This window comes from Kogia breviceps, chromosome 2 (assembly GCF_026419965.1).
Source record: "Kogia breviceps isolate mKogBre1 chromosome 2, mKogBre1 haplotype 1, whole genome shotgun sequence".
Lineage (NCBI taxonomy): Eukaryota > Metazoa > Chordata > Mammalia > Artiodactyla > Physeteridae > Kogia > Kogia breviceps.
In genome coordinates, this window is record NC_081311.1 from 102,302,208 (window position 1) to 102,323,940 (window position 21,733).

Consider the following 21,733-nt stretch of genomic DNA (forward strand, 5'->3'; position numbering starts at 1 on the left):
ACAAGCTGTCAGAAGTAAGTCAGTATTGGAGAGAGGCAGAAGGCTGTACTTGGCAGAGGCTAGGGTAAGAGGTTCCTCAAAGCAGCCTTCTCAAAGGGCATAGAAGCAGAGGCCTTCTCCAGCGGCCTCTCCACCAGAGTCTATCCACAAAAGGAACACCTTGAAGCTGGCTGCGAATGCACAGCTTGGGAGGAAAGCAGTACCCGCATGCTACGAATGTGATCTCTTGATGGTGCCCCAGAAAGGAACTCTGGCACTTGTACTACCCAAGTGAGCTTAGCTGCACAACGTTTGCCCCACAGTGGCGAGCAGAAACATTGCTAGTGGAAAGTGAGCCACCCCATACACCGGGGCAGTAGCACCACACACATCTCCCAGAGAACAGAGACTTCCCAATCCGTGCGTGTTCTCTTCGAATGGAGAGGGTAGTTTACTGCCTTCGAAGCACAGGCATGGCCCACAGCACTTCAGGAGTGCCATCTCCAAAGTGAGTGGGAAGCTGCCCTCCCTCAAGTGGGTAAAGGCCTAACACCAAACCTGAAGGCACGTCACCGTGTGCAAACGTAGAACAGAAAACGGACATTTTTCCCTGTAGGAAAAGGGCTCTCGGTTTCTCAAACGGAAAGACAAGCTGTCAGAAGTAAGTCAGTATTGGAGAGAGGCAGAAGGCTGTACTTGGCAGAGGCTAGGGTAAGAGGTTCCTCAAAGTAGCCTTCTCAAAGGGCATAGAAGCAGAGGCCTTCTCCAGCGGCCTCTCCACCAGAGTCTATCCACAAAAGTAACACCTTGAATCTGGCTGCGAATGCACACCTGAGGAAGAAAGCAGTACCCGCATGCTACGAATGTGATCTCTTGATGGTGCCCCAGAAAGGAACTCTGGCACTTGTACTTCCCAAGTGAGCTTAGCTGCACAACGTTTGCCCCACAGTGGCGAGCAGAAACATTGCTAGTGGAAAGTTAGCCACCCCATACACCGGGGCAGTAGCACCACACACATCTCCCAGAGAACAGAGACTTCCCAATCCGTGCGTGTTCTCTTCGAATGGAGAGGGTAGTTTACTGTCTGCCAAGCACAGGCATGGCCCACAGCGCTGCAGGAGTGCCATCTCCAAAGTGAATGGGAAGCTACCCTCCCTCAAGTGGGTAAAGGCCTAACACCAGCCGTGAAGGCACTTCACCGTGTGCAAAACAAGAACAGAAAACGGACATTTTTCCCTGTAGCAAAAGGGCTCTCGGTTTCTCAAACGGAAAGACAAGCTGTTAGAAGTAACTCAGTATTGGAGAGAGGCAGAAGGCTGTACTTGGCAGAGGCTAGGGTAAGAGGTTCCTCAAAGCAGCCTTCTCAAAGGGCATAGAAGCAGAGGCCTTCTCCAGCGGCCTCTCCACCAGAGTCTATCCACAAAAGGAACACCTTGAAGCTGGCTTCGAATGCACAGCTGAGGAGGAAAGCAGTACCCGCATGCTACGAATGTGATCTCTTGATGGTGCCCCAGAAAGGAACTCTGGAACTTGTACTTCCCAAGTGAGCTTAGCTACACAACGTTTGCCCCACAGTGGCGAGCAGAAACATTGCTAGTGGAAAGTGAGCCACCCCATACACCGGGGCAGTAGCACCACACACATCTCCCAGAGAACAGAGACTTCCCAATCCGTGCGTGTTCTGTTCGATTGGAGAGGGTAGTTTACTGTATGCGAAGCACAGGCATGGCCCACAGCACTGCAAGAGTGCCATCTCCAAAGTGAGTGGGAAGCTGCCCTCCCTCGAGTGGGTAAAGGCCTAACACCAGCCCTGAAGGCACGTCACCGTGTGCAAAAGAAGAACAGAAAACGGACATTTTTCCCTGTAGGAAAAGGGCTCTCGGTTTCTCAAACGGAAAGACAAGCTGTCAGAAGTAAGTCAGTATTGGAGAGAGGCAGAAGGCTGTACTTGGCAGAGGCTAGGGTAAGAGGTTCTTCAAAGCAGTCTTCTCAAAGGGCAGAGAAGCAGAGGCCTTCTACAGCGGCCTCTCCACCAGAGTCTATCGACAAAAGGAACACCTTGATGCTGGCTGCGAATGCACAGCTTAGGAGGAAAGCAGTACCCGCATGCTACAAATGTGATCTCTTGATGGTGCCCCAGAAAGGAACTCTGGCACTTGTACTTCCCAAGTGAGCTTAGCTGCACAACGTTTGCCCCACAGTGGCGAGCAGAAATATTGCTAGTGGCCAGTGAGCCACCCCATACACCGGGGCAGTAGCACCACACACATCTCCCAGAGAACAGAGACTTCCCAATCCGTGCGTGTTCTCTTCGAATGGAGAGGGTAGTTTGCAGTCTGCGAAGAACAGTCATGGCCCACAGCGCTGCAGGAGTGCCATCACCAAAGGGAATGGGAGGCTGCCCTCCCTCGAGTTGGTAAAGGCCTAACACCAGCCCTGAAGGCACGTCACCGTGTGCAAAAGAAGAACAGAAAACGGACATTTTTCCCTGTAGGAAAAGGGCTCTCGGTTTCTCAAACGGAAAGACAAGCTGTCAGAAGTAAGTCAGTATTGGAGAGAGGCAGAAGCCTGTACTAGGCAGAGGCTAGGGTAAGAGGTTCCTCAAAGCAGCCTTCTCAAAGGGCATAGAAGCAGAGGCCTTCTCCAGCGGCCTCTCCACCAGAGTCTATCCACAAAAGGAACACCTTGAAGCTGGCTGCGAATGCACAGCTGAGGAAGAAAGCAGTACCCGCATGCTACGAATGTGATCTCTTGATGGTGCCCCAGAAAGGAATTCTGGCACTTGTTCTTCCCAAGTGAGCTTAGCTGCACAACGTTTGCCCCACCGTGGCGAGCAGAAACATTGCTAGTGGAAAGTGAGCCACCCCATACACCGGGGCAGTAGCACCACACACATCTCCCAGAGAACAGAGACTTCCCAATCCGTGCGTGTTCTCTTCGAATGGAGAGGGTAGTTTGCAGTCGGCGAAGCACAGTCATGGCCCACAGCGCTGCAGGAGTGCCATCACCAAAGTGAATGGGAAGCTGCCCTCCCTCGAGTGGGTAAAGGCCTAACACCAGCCCTGAAGGCACTTCACCGTGAGCAAAAGAAGGACAGAAAACGGAAATTTTTCCCTGCAGGAAAAGGGCTCTTGGTTTCTCAAACGGAAAGACAAGCTGTCAGAAGTAAGTCAGTATTGGAGAGAGGCAGAAGGCTGTACTTGGCAGAGGCTAGGGTAAGAGGTTCCTCAAAGCAGCCTTCTCAAAGGGCATAGAAGCAGAGGCCTTCTCCAGCGGCCTCTCCACCAGAGTCTATCCACAAAAGGAACACCTTGAAGCTGGCTGCGAATGCACTGCTGAGCAGGAAAGCAGTACCCGCATGCTGCGAATGTGTTCTCTTGATGTTGCCCCAGAAAGGAACTCTGGCACTTGTACTTCCCAAGTGAGCTTAGCTGCACAACGTTTGCCCCACAGTGGCGAGCAGAAACATTGCTAGTGGCCAGTGAGCCACCCCATACACCGGGGCAGTAGCACCACACACATCTCCCAGAGAACAGAGACTTCCCAATCCGTGCGTGTTCTCTTCGAATGGAGAGGGGAGTTTGCAGTCTGCGAAGCACAGTCATGGCCCACAGCGCTGCAGGAGTGCCATCACCAAAGTGAATGGGAAGCTGCCCTCCCTCGAGTGGGTAAGGGCCTAACACCAGCCCTGAAGGCACGTCACCGTGTGCAAAAGAAGAACAGAAATCGGACATTTTTCCCTGTAGGAAAAGGGCTCTCGGTTTCTCAAACGGAAAGACAAGCTGTTAGAAGTAACTCAGTATTGGAGAGAGGCAGAATGCTGTACTTGGCAGAGGCTAGGGTAAGAGGTTCCTCAAAGCAGCCTTCTCAAAGGGCATAGAAGCAGAGGCCTTCTCCAGCGGCCTCTCCACCAGAGTCTATCCACAAAAGGAACACCTTGAAGCTGGCTGCGAATGCACAGCTTAGGAGGAAAGCAGTACCCGCATGCTACGAATGTGATCTCTTAATGGTGGCCCAGAAAGGAACTCTGGCACTTGTACTTCCCAAGTGAGCTTAGCTGCACAACGTTTGCCCCACAGTGGCGAGCAGAAACATTGCTATTGGACAGTGAGCCACCCCATACACCGGGGCAGTAGCACCACACACATCTCCCAGAGAACAGAGACTTCCCAATCCGTGCGTGTTCTCTTCGAATGGAGAGGGTAGTTTGCAGTCTGCGAAGAACAGTCATGGCCCACAGCCCTGCAGGAGTGCCATCACCAAACTGAATGGGAGGCGGCCCTCCCTCGAGTTGGTAAAGGCCTAACACCAGCCCTGAAGGCACGTCACCGTGTGCAAAAGAAGAACAGAAAACGGACATTTTTCCCTGTAGGAAAAGGGCTCTCGGTTTCTCAAACGGAAAGACAAGCTGTCAGAAGTAAGTCAGTATTGGAGAGAGGCAGAAGGCTGTACTTGGCAGAGGCTAGGTAAGAGGTTCCTCAAAGTAGCCTTCTCAAAGGGCATAGAAGCAGAGGCCTTCTCCAGCGGCCTCTCCACCAGAGTCTATCCACAAAAGGAACACCTTGAAGCTGGCTGCGAATGCACAGCTGAGGAAGAAAGCAGTCCCCGCATGCTACGAATGTGATCTCTTGATGGTGCCCCAGAAAGGAACTCTGGCACTTGTACTTCCCAAGTGAGCTTAGCTGCACAACGTTTGCCCCACAGTGGCGAGCAGAAACATTTCTAGTGGAAAGTGAGCCACCCCATACACCGGGGCAGTAGCACCACACACATCTCCCAGAGAACAGAGACTTCCCAATCCGTGCGTGTTCTCTTCGAATGGAGAGGGTAGTTTACTGTCTGCCAAACACCGGCATGGCCCACAGCGCTGCAGGAGTGCCATCTCCAACGTGAGTGGGAAGCTGCCCTCCCTCAAGTGGGTAAAGGCCTAACACCAGCCCTGAAGGCACGTCACCGTGTTCAAAAGAAGAACAGAAAATGGACATTTTTCCCTGCAGGAAAAGGGCTCTCGGTCTCTCAAACGAAAGACAAGCTGTCAGAAGTAAGTCAGTATTGGAGAGAGGCAGAATGCTGTACTTGGCAGAGGCTAGGGTAAGAGGTTCCTCAAAGCAGCCTTCTCAAAGGGCATAGAAGCAGAGGCCTTCTCCAGCGGCCTCTCCACCAGAGTCTATCCACAAAAGGAACACCTTGAAGCTGGCTGCGAATGCACAGCTTAGGAGGAAAGCAGTACCCGCATGCTACCAACGTGATCTCTTGATGGTGCCCCAGAAAGGAACTCTGGCACTTGTACTTCCAAAGGGAGCTTAGCTGCACAACGTTTGCCCCACAGTGGCGAGCAGAAACATTGCTAGTGGCCAGTGAGCCACCCCATACACCGGGGCAGTAGCACCACACATATCTCCCAGAGAACAGAGACTTCCCAATCCGTGCGTGTTCTCTTCGAATGGAGAGGGTATTTGCAGTCTGCGAAGAACAGTCATGGCCCACAGCCCTGCAGGAGTGCCATCACCAAAGTGAATGGGAAGCTGCCCTCCCTCGAGTGGGTAAAGGCCTGACACCAGTCGTGAAGGCACGTCACCGTGTGCAAAAGAAGAACAGAAAACGGACATTTTTCCCTGTAGGAAAAGGGCTCTCGGTTTCTCAAACGGAAAGACAAGCTGTCAGAAGTAAGTCTGTATTGGAGAGAGGCAGAAGGCTGTACTTGGCAGAGGCTAGGGTAAGAGGTTCCTCAAAGTAGCCTTCTCAAAGGGCATAGAAGCAGAGGCCTTCTCCAGCGGCCTCTCCACCAGAGTCTATCCACAAAAGGAACACCTTGAAGCTGGCTGCGAATGCACAGCTTAGGAGGAAAGCAGTACCCGCATGCTACGAATGTGATCTCTTGATGGTGCCCCAGAAAGGAACTCTGGCACTTGTACTTCCCAAGTGAGCTTAGCTGCACAACGTTTGCCCCACAGTGGCGAGCAGAAACATTGCTAGTGGAAAGTGAGCCACCCCATACACCGGGGCAGTAGCACCACACACATCTCCCAGAGAACAGAGACTTCCCAATCCGTGCGTGTTCTCTTCGAATGGAGAGGGTAGTTTGCAGTCTGCGAAGCACAGTCATGGCCCACAGCGCTGCAGGCGTGCCATCTCCAAAGTGAATGGGAAGCTGCCCTCCCTCGAGTGGGTAAAGGCCTAACACCAGCCCTGAAGGCACGTCACCGTGTGCAAAAGAAGAACAGAAAACGGACATTTTTCCCTGTAGGAAAAGGGCTCTCGGTTTCTCAAACGGAAAGACAAGCTGTCAGAAGTAAGTCAGTATTAGAGAGAGGCAGAAGGCTGTACTAGGCAGAGGCTAGGGTAAGAGGTTTCTCAAAGCAGCCTTCTCAAAGGGCATAGAAGCAGAGGCCTTCTCCAGCGGCCTCTCCACCAGAGTCTATCCACAAAAGGAACACCTTGAAGCTGGCTGCGAATGCACAGCTGAGGAGGAAAGCAGTACCCGCATGCTACGAATGTGATCTCTTGATGGTGCCCCAGAAAGGAACTCTGTAACTTGTACTTCCCAAGTGAGCTTAGCTGCACAACGTTGGCCCCACAGTGGCGAGCACAAACATTGCTAGTGACCAGTGAGCCACCCCATACACCGGGGCAGTAGCACCACACACATCTCCCAGAGAACAGAGACTTCCCAATCCGTGCGTGTTCTCTTCGAATGGAGAGGGTAGTTTGCAGTCTGCGAAGCACAGTCATGGCCCACAGCGCTGCAGGCGTGCCATCTCCAAAGTGAATGGGAAGCTGCCCTCCCTCGAGTGGGTAAAGGCCTAACACCAGCCCTGAAGGCACGTCACCGTGTGCAAAAGAAGAACAGAAAACGGACATTTTTCCCTGTAGGAAAAGGGCTCTCGGTTTCTCAAACGGAAAGACAAGCTGTCAGAAGTAAGTCAGTATTAGAGAGAGGCAGAAGGCTGTACTAGGCAGAGGCTAGGGTAAGAGGTTCCTCAAAGCAGCCTTCTCAAAGGGCATAGAAGCAGAGGCCTTCTCCAGCGGCCTCTCCACCAGAGTCTATCCACAAAAGGAACACCTTGAAGCTGGCTGCGAATGCACAGCTTAGGAGGAAAGCAGTACCCGCATGCTGCGAATGTGATCTCTTGATGGTGCCCCAGAAAGGAACTCTGGCACTTGTACTTCCCAAGTGAGCAATAGCTGCACAACGTTTGCCCCACAGTGGCGAGCAGAAACATTGCTAGTGGCCAGTGAGTCACCCCATACACCGGGGCAGTAGCACCACACACATCTCCCAGAGAACAGAGACTTCCCAATCCGTGCGTGTTCTCTTCGAATGGAGAGGGTAGTTTGCAGTCTGCGAAGCACAGTCATGGCCCACAGCGCTGCAGGAGTGCCATCACCAAAGTGAATGGGAAGCTGCCCTCCCTCGAGTGGGTAAGGGCCTAACACCAGCCCTGAAGGCACGTCACCGTGTGCAAAAGAAGAACAGAAAACGGACATTTTTCCCTGTAGGAAAAGGGCTCTCGGTTTCTCAAACGGAAAGACAAGCTGTTAGAAGTAACTCAGTATTGGAGAGAGGCAGAATGCTGTACTTTGCAGAGGCTAGGGTAAGAGGTTCCTCAAATCAGCCTTCTCAAAGGGCATAGAAGCAGAGGCCTTCTCCAGCGGCCTCTCCACCAGAGTCTATCCACAGAAGGAACACCTTGAAGCTGGCTGCGAATGCACAGCTTAGGAGGAAAGCAGTACCCACATGCTACGAATGTGATCTCTTAATGGTGGCCCAGAAAGGAACTCTGGCACTTGTACTTCCCAAGTGAGCTTAGCTGCACAACGTTTGCCCCACAGTGGCGAGCAGAAACATTGCTAGTGGACAGTGAGCCACCCCATACACCGGGGCAGTAGCACCACACACATCTCCCAGAGAACAGAGACTTCCCAATCCGTGCGTGTTCTCTTCGAATGGAGAGGGTAGTTTGCAGTCTGCGAAGAACAGTCATGGCCCACAGCCCTGCAGGAGTGCCATCACCAAAGTGAATGGGAGGCTGCCCTCCCTCGAGTTGGTAAAGGCCTAACACCAGCCCTGAAGGCACGTCACCGTGTGCAAAAGAAGAACAGAAAACGGACATTTTTCCCTGTAGGAAAAGGGCTCTCGGTTTCTCAAACAGAAAGACAAGCTGTCAGAAGTAAGTCAGTATTGGAGAGAGGCAGAAGGCTGTACTTGGCAGAGGCTAGGGTAAGAGGTTCCTCAAAGTAGCCTTCTCAAAGGGCATAGAAGCAGAGGCCTTCTCCAGCGGCCTCTCCACCAGAGTCTATCCACAAAAGGAACACCTTGAAGCTGGCTGCGAATGCACAGCTGAGGAAGAAAGCAGTACCCGCATGCTACGAATGTGATCTCTTTATGGTGCCCCAGAAAGGAACTCTGGCACTTGTACTTCCCAAGTGAGCTTAGCTGCACAACGTTTGCCCCACAGTGGCGAGCAGAAACATTGCTAGTGGCCAGTGAGCCACCCCATACACCGGGGCAGTAGCACCACACACATCTCCCAGAGAACAGAGACTTCCCAATCCGTGCGTGTTCTCTTCGAATGGAGAGGGTAGTTTACTGTCTGCCAAACACAGGCATGGCCCACAGAGCTGCAGGAGTGCCATCTCCAACGTGAGTGGGAAGCTGCCCTCCCTCAAGTGGGTAAAGGCCTAACACCAGCCCTGAAGGCACGTCACCGTGTTCAAAAGAAGAACAGAAAATGGACATTTTTCCCTGCAGGAAAAGGGCTCTCGGTCTCTCAAACGAAAGACAAGCTGTCAGAAGTAAGTCAGTATTGGAGAGAGGCAGAATGCTGTACTTGGCAGAGGCTAGGGTAAGAGGTTCCTCAAAGCAGCCTTCTCAAAGGGCATAGAAGCAGAGGCCTTCTCCAGCGGCCTCTCCACCAGAGTCTATCCACAAAAGGAACACCTTGAAGCTGGCTGCGAATGCACAGCTTAGGAGGAAAGCAGTACCCGCATGCTACAAATGTGATCTCTTGATGGTGGCCCAGAAAGGAACTCTGGCACTTGTACTTCCCAAGTGAGCTTAGCTGCACAACGTTTGCCCCACAGTGGCGAGCAGAAACATTGCTAGTGGCCAGTGAGCCACCCCATACACCGGGGCAGTAGCACCACACACATCTCCCAGAGAACAGAGACTTCCCAATCCGTGCGTGTTCTCTTGGAATGGAGAGGGTAGTTTGCAGTCTGCGAAGCACAGTCATGGCCCACAGCGCTGCAGGAGTGCCATCACCAAAGTGAATGCGAAGCTGCCCTCCCTCGAGTGGGTAAAGGCCTAACACCAGCCCTGAAGGCACGTCACCGTGTGCAAAAGAAGAACAGAAAACGGACATTTTTCCCTGTAGGAAAAGGGCTCTCGGTTTCTCAAACGGAAAGACAAGCTGTCAGAAGTAAGTCAGTATTGGAGAGAGGCAGAAGGCTGTACTAGGCAGAGGCTAGGGTAAGAGGTTCCTCAAAGCAGCCTTCTCAAAGGGCATAGAAGCAGAGGCCTTCTCCAGCGGCCTCTCCACCAGAGTCTATCCACAAAAGGAACACCTTGAAGCTGGCTGCGAATGCACAGCTTAGGAGGAAAGCAGTACCCGCAAGCTACGAATGTGATCTCTTGATGATGCCCCAGAAAGGAACTCTGGCACTTGTACTTCCCAAGTGAGCTTAGCTGCACAACGTTTGCCCCACAGTGGCGAGCAGAAACATTGCTAGTGGCCAGTGAGCCACCCCATACACCGGGGCAGTAGCACCACACACATCTCCCAGAGAACAGAGACTTCCCAATCCGTGCGTGTTCTCTTCGAATGCAGAGGGTAGTTTGCAGTCTGCGAAGCACAGTCATGGCCCACAGCGCTGCAGGAGTGCCATCTCCAAAGTGAATGCGAAGCTGCCCTCTCTCGAGTTGGTAAAGACGTAACACCAGCCCTGAAGGCACGTCACCGTGTGCAAAAGAAGAACAGAAAACGGACATTTTTCCCTGTAGGAAAAGGGCTCTCGGTTTCTCAAACGGAAAGACAAGCTGTCAGAAGTAAGTCATTATTGGAGAGAGGCAGAAGGCTGTACTAGGCAGAGGCTAGGGTAAGAGGTTCCTCAAAGAAGCCTTCTCAAAGGGCATAGAAGCAGAGGCCTTCTCCAGCGGCCTCTCCACCAGAGTCTATCCACAAAAGGAACACCTTGAAGCTGGCTGCGAATGCACAGCTCAGGAGGAAAGCAGTACCCGCATGCTACGAATGTGATCTCTTGATGGTGCCCCAGAAAGGAACTCTGGCACTTGTACTTCCCAAGTGAGCTTAGCTGCACAACGTTTGCCCCACAGTGGCGAGCAGAAACATTGCTAGTGGCCAGTGAGCCACCCCATACACCGGGGCAGTAGCACCACACACATCTCCCAGAGAACAGAGACTTCCCAATCCGTGCGTGTTCTCTTCGAATGGAGAGGGTAGTTTGCAGTCTGCGAAGCACAGTCATGGCCCACAGCGCTGCAGGAGTGCCATCTCCAAAGTGAATGGGAAGCTGCCCTCCCTCGAGTGGGTAAAGGCCTAACACCAGTCCTGAAGGCACGTCACCGTGTGCAAAAGAAGAACAGACAACGGACATTTTTCCCTGTAGGAAAAGGGCTCTCGGTTTCTCAAACGGAAAGACAAGCTGTCAGAAGTAAGTCAGTATTGGAGAGAGGCAGAAGGCTGTACTAGGCAGAGGCTAGGGTAAGTGGTTCCTCAAAGCAGCCTTCTCAAAGGGCATAGAAGCAGAGGCCTTCTCCAGCGGCCTCTCCACCAGAGTCTATCCACAAAAGGAACACCTTGAAGCGGGCTGCGAATGCACAGCTTAGGAGGAAAGCAGTACCCGCATGCTACGAATGTGATCTCTTGATGGTGCCCCAGAAAGGAACTCTGTAACTTGTACTTCCCAAGTGAGCTTAGCTACACAACGTTTGCCCCACAGTGGCGAGCAGAAACATTGCTAGTGGCCAGTGAGCCACCCCATACACCGGGGCAGTAGCACCACACACATCTCCCAGAGAACAGAGACTTCCCAATCCGTGCGTGTTCTCTTCGAATGGAGAGGGTAGTTTGCAGTCTGCGAAGCACAGTCATGGCCCACAGCGCTGCAGGAGTGCCATCTCCAAAGTGAATGCGAAGCTGCCCTCCCTCGAGAGGGTAAAGGCCTAACACCAGCCCTGAAGTCACGTCACCGTGTGCAAAAGAAGAACAGAGAACGGACATTTTTCCCTGTAGGAAAAGGGCTCTCGGTTTCTCAAACGGAAAGACAAGCTGTCAGAAGTAAGTCAGTATTGGAGAGAGGCAGAAGGCTGTACTTGGCAGAGGGTAGGGTAAGAGGTTCCTCAAAGCAGCCTTCTCAAAGGGCATAGAAGCAGAGGCCTTCTCCAGCGGCCTCTCCACCAGAGTCTATCCACAAAAGGAACACCTTGAAGCTGGCTACGAATGCACAGCTTAGGAGGAAAGCAGTACCCGCATGCTATGAATGTGATCTCTTGATGGTGCCCCAGAAAGGAAGTCTGGAACTTGTACTTCCCAAGTGAGCTTAGCTGCACAACGTTTGCCCCACAGTGGCGAGCAGAAACATTGCTAGTGGCCAGTGAGCCACCCCATACACCGGGGCAGTAGCACCACACACATCTCCCAGAGAACAGAGACTTCCCAATCCGTGCGTGTTCTCCTCGAATGGAGAGGGTAGTTTGCAGTCTGCGAAGCACAGTCATGGCCCACAGCGCTGCAGGAGTGCCATCACCAAAGTGAATGGGAAGCTGCCCTCCCCCTAGTGGGTAAAGGCCTAACACCAGCCCTAAAGGCACGTCACCGTGTGCAAAAGAAGAACAGAAAACGGACATTTTTCCCTGTAGGAAAAGGGCTCTCGGTTTCTCAAACGGAAAGACAAGCTGTCAGAAGTAAGTCAGTATTGGAGAGAGGCAGAAGGCTGTACTAGGCAGAGGCTAGGGTAAGTGGTTCCTCAAAGCAGCCTTCTCAAAGGGCATAGAAGCAGAGGCCTTCTCCAGCGGCCTCTCCACCAGAGTCTATCCACAAAAGGAACACCTTGAGGCTGGCTGCGAATGCACAGCTTAGGAGGAAAGCAGTACCCGCATGCTACGAATGTGATCTCTTGATGGTGCCCCAGAAAGGAACTCTGTAACTTGTACTTCCCAAGTGAGCTTAGCTACACAACGTTTGCCCCACAGTGGCGAGCAGAAACATTGCTAGTGGCCAGTGAGCCACCCCATACACCGGGGCAGTAGCACCACACACATCTCCCAGAGAACAGAGACTTCCCAATCCGTGCGTGTTCTCTTCGAATGGAGAGGGTAGTTTGCAGTCTGCGAAGCACAGTCATGGCCCACAGCGCTGCAGGAGTGCCATCTCCAAAGTGAATGGGAAGCTGCCCTCCCTCGAGTGGGTAAAGGCCTAACACCAGCCCTGAAGGCACGTCACCGTGTGCAAAAGAAGAACAGAAAACGGACATTTTTCCCTGTAGGAAAAGGGCTCTCGGTTTCTCAAACGGAAAGACAAGCTGTCAGAAGTAAGTCAGTATTGGAGAGAGGCAGAAGGCTGTACTAGGCAGAGGCTAGGGTAAGAGGTTCCTCAAGAAGCCTTCTCAAAGGGCGTAGAAGCAGAGGCCTTCTCCAGCGGCCTCTCCACCAGAGTCTATCCACAAAAGGAACACCTTGAAGCTGGCTGCGAATGCACAGCTTAGGAGGAAAGCAGTACCCGCATGCTACGAATGTGATCTCTTGATGGTGCCCCAGAAAGGAACTCTGGCACTTGTACTTCCCAAGTGAGCTTAGCTGCACAACGTTTGCCCCACAGGGGCGAGCAGAAACATTGCTAGTGGCCAGTGAGCCACCCCATGCACCGGGGCAGTAGCACCACACACATCTCCCAGAGAACAGAGACTTCCCAATCCGTGCGTGTTATCTTCGAATGGAGAGGGGAGTTTGCAGTCTGCGAAGCACAGTCATGGCCCACAGCGCTGCAGGAGTGCCATCTCCAAAGTGAATTGGAAGCTGCCCTCCCTCGAGTGGGTAAAGGCCTAACACCAGCCCTGAAGGCACGTCACCGTGTGCAAAAGAAGAACAGACAACGGACATTTTTCCCTGTAGGAAAAGGGCTCTCGGTTTCTCAAACGGAAAGACAAGCTGTCAGAAGTAAGTCAGTATTGGAGAGAGGCAGAAGGCTGTACTAGGCAGAGGCTAGGGTAAGTGGTTCCTCAAAGCAGCCTTCTCAAAGGGCATAGAAGCAGAGGCCTTCTCCAGCGGCCTCTCCACCAGAGTCTATCCACAAAAGGAACACCTTGAAGCGGGCTGCGAATGCACAGCTTAGGAGGAAAGCAGTACCCGCATGCTACGAATGTGATCTCTTGATGGTGCCCCAGAAAGGAACTCTGTAACTTGTACTTCCCAAGTGAGCTTAGCTACACAACGTTTGCCCCACAGTGGCGAGCAGAAACATTGCTAGTGGCCAGTGAGCCACCCCATACACCGGGGCAGTAGCACCACACACATCTCCCAGAGAACAGAGACTTCCCAATCCGTGCGTGTTCTCTTCGAATGGAGAGGGTAGTTTGCAGTCTGCGAAGCACAGTCATGGCCCACAGCGCTGCAGGAGTGCCATCTCCAAAGTGAATGCGAAGCTGCCCTCCCTCGAGAGGGTAAAGGCCTAACACCAGCCCTGAAGGCACGTCACCGTGTGCAAAAGAAGAACAGAGAACGGACATTTTTCCCTGTAGGAAAAGGGCTCTCGGTTTCTCAAACGGAAAGACAAGCTGTCAGAAGTAAGTCAGTATTGGAGAGAGGCAGAAGGCTGTACTTGGCAGAGGCTAGGGTAAGAGGTTCCTCAAAGCAGCCTTCTCAAAGGGCATAGAAGCAGAGGCCTTCTCCAGCGGCCTCTCCACCAGAGTCTATCCACAAAAGGAACACCTTGAAGCTGGCTACGAATGCACAGCTTAGGAGGAAAGCAGTACCCGCATGCTATGAATGTGATCTCTTGATGGTGCCCCAGAAAGGAAGTCTGGAACTTGTACTTCCCAAGTGAGCTTAGCTGCACAACGTTTGCCCCACAGTGGCGAGCAGAAACATTGCTAGTGGCCAGTGAGCCACCCCATACACCGGGGCAGTAGCACCACACACATCTCCCAGAGAACAGAGACTTCCCAATCCGTGCGTGTTCTCCTCGAATGGAGAGGGTAGTTTGCAGTCTGCGAAGCACAGTCATGGCCCACAGCGCTGCAGGAGTGCCATCACCAAAGTGAATGGGAAGCTGCCCTCCCCCTAGTGGGTAAAGGCCTAACACCAGCCCTAAAGGCACGTCACCGTGTGCAAAAGAAGAACAGAAAACGGACATTTTTCCCTGTAGGAAAAGGGCTCTCGGTTTCTCAAACGGAAAGACAAGCTGTCAGAAGTAAGTCAGTATTGGAGAGAGGCAGAAGGCTGTACTAGGCAGAGGCTAGGGTAAGTGGTTCCTCAAAGCAGCCTTCTCAAAGGGCATAGAAGCAGAGGCCTTCTCCAGCGGCCTCTCCACCAGAGTCTATCCACAAAAGGAACACCTTGAAGCTGGCTGCGAATGCACAGCTTAGGAGGAAAGCAGTACCCGCATGCTACGAATGTGATCTCTTGATGGTGCCCCAGAAAGGAACTCTGGCACTTGTACTTCCCAAGTGAGCTTAGCTGCACAACGTTTGCCCCACAGTGGCGAGCAGAAACATTGCTAGTGGCCAGTGAGCCACCCCATACACCGGGGCAGTAGCACCACACATATCTCCCAGAGAACAGAGACTTCCCAATCCGTGCGTGTTCTCTTCGAATGGAGAGGGTAGTTTGCAGTCTGCGAAGCACAGTCATGGCCCACAGCGCTGCAGGAGTGCCATCTCCAAAGTGAATGGGAAGCTGCCCTCCCTCGAGTGGGTAAAGGCCTAACACCAGCCCTGAAGGCACGTCACCGTGTGCAAAAGAAGAACAGAGAACGGACATTTTTCCCTGTAGGAAAAGGGCTCTCGGTTTCTCAAACGGAAAGACAAGCTGTCAGAAGTAAGTCAGTATTGGAGAGAGGCAGAAGGCTGTACTTGGCAGAGGCTAGGGTAAGAGGTTCCTCAAAGCAGCCTTCTCAAAGGGCATAGAAGCAGAGGCCTTCTCCAGCGGCCTCTCCACCAGAGTCTATCCACAAAAGGAACACCTTGAAGCTGGCTGCGAATGCACAGCTTAGGTGGAAAGCAGTACCCGCATGCTATGAATGTGATCTCTTGATGGTGCCCCAGAAAGGAACTCTGGCACTTGTACTTCCCAAGTGAGCTTAGCTGCACAACGTTTGCCCCACAGTGGCGAGCAGAAACATTGCTAGTGGCCAGTGAGCCACCCCATACACCGGGGCAGTAGCACCACACACATCTCCCAGAGAACAGAGACTTCCCAATCCGTGCGTGTTCTCCTCGAATGGAGAGGGTAGTTTGCAGTCTGCGAAGCACAGTCATGGCCCACAGCGCTGCAGGAGTGCCATCACCAAAGTGAATGGGAAGCTGCCCTCCCCCTAGTGGGTAAAGGCCTAACACCAGCCCTAAAGGCACGTCACCGTGTGCAAAAGAAGAACAGAAAACGGACATTTTTCCCTGTAGGAAAAGGGCTCTCGGTTTCTCAAACGGAAAGACAAGCTGTCAGAAGTAAGTCAGTATTGGAGAGAGGCAGAAGGCTGTACTAGGCAGAGGCTAGGGTAAGTGGTTCCTCAAAGCAGCCTTCTCAAAGGGCATAGAAGCAGAGGCCTTCTCCTGCGGTCTCTCCACCAGAGTCTATCCAAAAAAGGAACACCTTGAAGCTGGCTGCGAATGCACAGCTTAGGAGGAAAGCAGTAACCGCATGCTATGAATGTGATCTCTTGATGGTGTCCCAGAAAGGAAGTCTGGAACTTGTACTTCCCAAGTGAGCTTAGCTGCACAACGTTTGCCCCACAGTGGCGAGCAGAAACATTGCTAGTGGCCAGTGAGCCACCCCATACATCGGGGCAATAGCACCACACACATCTCCCAGAGAACAGAGACTTCCCAATCCGTGCGTGTTCTCTTCGAATGGAGAGGGGAGTTTGCAGTCTGCGAAGCACAGTCATGGCCCACAGCGCTGCAGGAGTGCCATCTCCAAAGTGAATGGGAAGCTGCCCTCCCTCGAGTGGGTAAAGGCCTAACACCAGCCCTGAAGGCACGTCACCGTGTGCAAAAGAAGAACAGAAAACGGACATTTTTCCCTGTAGGAAAAGGGCTCTCGGTTTCTCAAACGGAAAGACAAGCTGTCAGAAGTAAGTCAGTATTGGAGAGAGGCAGAAGGCTGTACTTGGCAGTGGCTAGGGTAAGAGGTTCCTCAAAGCAGCCTTCTCAAAGGGCATAGAAGCAGAGGCCTTCTCCAGCGGCCTCTCCACCAGAGTCTATCCACAAAAGGAACACCTTGAAGCTGGCTACGAATGCACACCTTAGGAGGAAAGCAGTACCCGCATGCTATGAATGTGATCTCTTGATGGTGCCCCAGAAAGGAACTCTGGCACTTGTACTTCCTAAGTGAGCTTAGCTGCACAACGTTTGCCCCACAGTGGCGAGCAGAAACATTGCTAGTGGCCAGTGAGCCACCCCATACACCGGGGCAGTAGCACCACACACATCTCCCAGAGAACAGAGACTTCCCAATCCGTGCGTGTTCTCCTCGAATGGAGAGGGTAGTTTGCAGTCTGCGAAGCACAGTCATGGCCCACAGCGCTGCAGGAGTGCCATCACCAAAGTGAATGGGAAGCTGCCCTCCCCCTAGTGGGTAAAGGCCTAACACCAGCCCTAAAGGCACGTCACCGTGTGCAAAAGAAGAACAGAAAACGGACATTTTTCCCTGTAGGAAAAGGGCTCTCGGTTTCTCAAACGGAAAGACAAGCTGTCAGAAGTAAGTCAGTATTGGAGAGAGGCAGAAGGCTGTACTAGGCAGAGGCTAGGGTAAGTGGTTCCTCAAAGCAGCCTTCTCAAAGGGCATAGAAGCAGAGGCCTTCTCCAGCGGCCTCTCCACCAGAGTCTATCCACAAAAAGAACACCTTGAAGCTGGCTGCGAATGCACAGCTTAGGAGGAAAGCAGTACCCGCATGCTACGAATGTGATCTCTTGATGGTGCCCCAGAAAGGAACTCTGGCACTTGTACTTCCCAAGTGAGCTTAGCTGCACAACGTTTGCCCCACAGTGGCGAGCAGAAACATTGCTAGTGGCCAGTGAGCCACCCCATACACCGGGGCAGTAGCACCACACATATCTCCCAGAGAACAGAGACTTCCCAATCCGTGCGTGTTCTCTTCGAATGGAGAGGGTAGTTTGCAGTCTGCGAAGCACAGTCATGGCCCACAGCGCTGCAGGAGTGCCATCTCCAAAGTGAATGGGAAGCTGCCCTCCCTCGAGTGGGTAAAGGCCTAACACCAGCCCTGAAGGCACGTCACCGTGTGCAAAAGAAGAACAGAAAACGGACATTTTTCCCTGTAGGAAAAGGGCTCTCGGTTTCTCAAACGGAAAGACAAGCTGTCAGAAGTAAGTCAGTATTGGAGAGAGGCAGAAGGCTGTACTAGGCAGAGGCTAGGGTAAGTGGTTCCTCAAAGAAGCCTTCTCAAAGGGCATAGAAGCAGAGGTCTTCTCCAGCGGCCTCTCCACCAGAGTCTATCCACAAAAGGAACACCTTGAAGCTGGCTGCGAATGCACAGCTTAGGAGGAAAGCAGTACCCGCATGCTACGAATGTGATCTCTTGATGGTGCCCCAGAAAGGAACTCTGGCACTTGTACTTCCCAAGTGAGCTTAGCTGCACAACGTTTGCCCCACAGTGGCGAGCAGAAACATTGCTAGTGGCCAGTGAGCCACCCCATACACCGGGGCAGTAGCACCACACACATCTCCCAGAGAACAGCGACTTCCCAATCCGTGCGTGTTCTCTTCGAATGGAGAGGGTAGTTTGCAGTCTGCGAAGCACAGTCATGGCCCACAGCGCTGCAGGAGTGCCATCTCCAAAGTGAATGGGAAGCTGCCCTCCCTCGAGTGGGTAAAGGCCTAACACCAGCCCTGAAGGCACGTCACCGTGTGCAAAAGAAGAACAGAAAACGGACATTTTTCCCTGTAGGAAAAGGGCTCTCGGTTTCTCAAACGGAAAGACAAGCTGTCAGAAGTAAGTCAGTATTGGAGAGAGGCAGAAGGCTGTACTAGGCAGAGGCTAGGGTAAGAGGTTCCTCAAAGCAGCCTTCTCAAAGGGCATAGAAGCAGAGGCCTTCTCCAGCGGCCTCTCCACCAGAGTCTATCCACAAAAGGAACACCTTGAAGCTGGCTGCGAATGCACAGCTTAGGAGGAAAGCAGTACCCGCATGCTATGAATGTGATCTCTTGATGGTGCCCCAGAAAGGAAGTCTGTAACTTGTACTTCCCAAGTGAGCTTAGCTGCACAACGTTTGCCCCACAGTGGCGAGCAGAAACATTGCTAGTGGCCAGTGAGCCACCCCATACATCGGGGCAGTAGCACCACACACATCTCCCAGAGAACAGAGACTTCCCAATCCGTGCGTGTTCTCTTCGAATGGAGAGGGGAGTTTGCAGTCTGCGAAGCACAGTCATGGCCCACAGCGCTGCAGGAGTGCCATCTCCAAAGTGAATGGGAAGCTGCCCTCCCTCGAGTGGGTAAAGGCCTAACACCAGCCCTGAAGGCACGTCACCGTGTGCAAAAGAAGAACAGAAAACGGACATTTTTCCCTGTAGGAAAAGGGCTCTCGGTTTCTCAAACGGAAAGACAAGCTGTCAGAAGTAAGTCAGTATTGGAGAGAGGCAGAAGGCTGTACTTGGCAGTGGCTAGGGTAAGAGGTTCCTCAAAGCAGCCTTCTCAAAGGGCATAGAAGCAGAGGCCTTCTCCAGCGGCCTCTCCACCAGAGTCTATCCACAAAAGGAACACCTTGAAACTGGCTACGAATGCACAGCTTAGGAGGAAAGCAGTACCCGCATGCTATGAATGTAATCTCTTGATGGTGCCCCAGAAAGGAACTCTGGCACTTGTACTTCCCAAGTGAGCTTAGCTGCACAACGTTTGCCCCACAGTGGCGAGCAGAAACATTGCTAGTGGCCAGTGAGCCACCCCATACACCGGGGCAGTAGCACCACACACATCTCCCAGAGAACAGAGACTTCCCAATCCGTGCGTGTTCTCCTCGAATGGAGAGGGTAGTTTGCAGTCTGCGAAGCACAGTCATGGCCCACAGCGCAGCAGGAGTGCCATCACCAAAGTGAATGGGAAGCTGCCCTCCCCCTAGTGGGTAAAGGCCTAACACCAGCCCTGAAGGCACGTCACCGTGTGCAAAAGAAGAACAGAAAACGGACATTTTTCCCTGTAGGAAAAGGGCTCTCGGTTTCTCAAACGGAAAGATAAGCTGTCAAAAGTAAGTCAGTATTGGAGAGAGGCAGAAGGCTGTACTAGGCAGAGGCTAGGGTAAGTGGTTCCTCAAAGCAGCCTTCTCAAAGGGCATAGAAGCAGAGGCCTTCTCCAGCGGCCCCTCCACCAGAGTCTATCCACAAAAGGAACACCTTGAAGCTGGCTGCGAATGCAGAGCTGAGGAGGAAAGCAGTACCCGCATGCTACGAATGTGATCACTTGATGGTGCCCCAGAAAGGAACTCTGGCATTTGTACTTCCCAAGTGAGCTTAGCTGCACAACGTTTGCCCCACAGTGGCGAGCAGAAACATTGCTAGTGGCCAGTGAGCCACCCCATACACCCGGGCAGTAGCACCACACACATCTCCCAGAGAACAGAGACTTCCCAATCCGTGCGTGTTCTCTTCGAATGGAGAGGGTAGTTTGCAGTCTGCGAAGCACAGTCATGGCCCACAGCGCTGCAGGAGTGCCATCTCCAAAGTGAATGGGAAGCTGCCCTCCCTCGAGTGGGTAAAGGCCTAACACCAGGCCTGAAGGCACGTCACCGTGTGCAAAAGAAGAACAGAAAACGGACATTTTTCCCTGTAGGAAAAGGGCTCTCGGTTTCTCAAACGGAAAGACAAGCTGTCAGAAGTAAGTCAGTATTGGAGAGAGGCAGAAGGCTGTACTAGGCAGAGGCTAGGGTAAGTGGTTCCTCAAAGCAGCCTTCTCAAAGGGCATAGAAGCAGAGGCCTTCTCCAGCGGCCCCTCCACCAGAGTCTATCCACAAAAGGAACACCTTGAAGCTGGCTGCGAATGCAGAGGTGAGGAGGAAAGCAGTACCCGCATGCTACGAATGTGATCACTTGATGGTGCCCCAGAAAGGAACTCTGGCATTTGTACTTCCCAAGTGAGCTTAGCTGCACAACGTTTGCCCCACAGTGGCGAGCAGAAACATTGCTAGTGGCCAGTGAGCCACCCCATACACCGGGGCAGTAGCACCACACACATCTCCCAGAGAACAGACACTTCCCAATCCGTGCGTGTTCTCTTCGAATGGAGAGGGTAGTTTGCAGTCTGCGAAGCACAGTCATGGCCCACAGCGCTGCAGGAGTGCCATCTCCAAAGTAAATGCGAAGCTGCCCTCCCTCGAGTGGATAAAGGCCTAACACCAGCCGTGAAGGCACGTCACCGTGTGCAAAAGAAGAACAGAAAACGGACATTTTTCCCTGTAGGAAAAGGGCTCTTGGTTTCTCAAACGGAAAGACAAGCTGTCAGAAGTAAGTCAGTATTGGAGAGAGGCAGAAGGCTGTACTTGGCAGAGGCTAGGGTAAGAGGTTCCTCAAAGCAGCCTTCTCAAAGGGCATAGAAGCAGAGGCCTTCTCCAGCGGCCTCTCCACCAGAGTCTATCCACAAAAGGAACACCTTGAAGCTGGCTGCGAATGCACAGCTTAGGAGGAAAGCAGTACCCGCATGCTACGAATGTGATCTCTTGATGGTGCCCCAGAAAGGAACTCTGGCATTTGTACTTCCCAAGTGAGCTTAGCTGCACAACGTTTGCCCCACAGTGGCGAGCAGAAACATTGCTAGTGGCCAGTGAGCCACCCCATACACCGGGGCAGTAGCACCACACACATCTCCCAGAAAACAGACACTTCCCAATCCGTGCGTGTTCTCTTCGAATGGACAGGGTAGTTTACTGTCTGCGAAGCACAGTCATGGCCCACAGCGCTGCAGGAGTGCCATCACCAAAGTAAATGCGATGCTGCCCTCCCTCGAGTGGATAAAGGCCTAACACCAGCCGTGAAGGCACGTCACCGTGTGCAAAAGAAGAACAGAAAACGGACAATTTTCCCTGTAGGAAAAGGGCTCTCGGTTTCTCAAACGGAAAGACAAGCTGTCAGAAGTAAGTCAGTATTGGAGAGAGGCAGAAGGCTGTACTTGGCAGAGGCTAGGGTAAGAGGTTCCTCAAAGGAGCCTTATCAAAGGGCATAGAAGCAGAGGCCTTCTCCAGCGGCCTCTCCACCAGAGTCTATCCACAAAAGGAACACCTTGAAGCTGGCTGAGAATGCACAGCTTAGGAGGAAAGCAGTACCCGCATGCTACGAATGTGATCTCCTGATGGTGCCCCAGAAAGGAACTCTGGCACTTGTACTTCCCAAGTGAGCTTAGCTGCACAACGTTTGCCCCACAGTGGCGAGCAGAAACATTGCTAGTGGCCAGTGAGCCACCCCATGCACCGGGGCAGTAGCACCACACACATCTCCCAGAGAACAGAGACTTCCCAATCCGTGCGTGTTCTCTTCGAATGGAGAGGGTAGTTTGCAGTCTGCGAAGCACAGTCA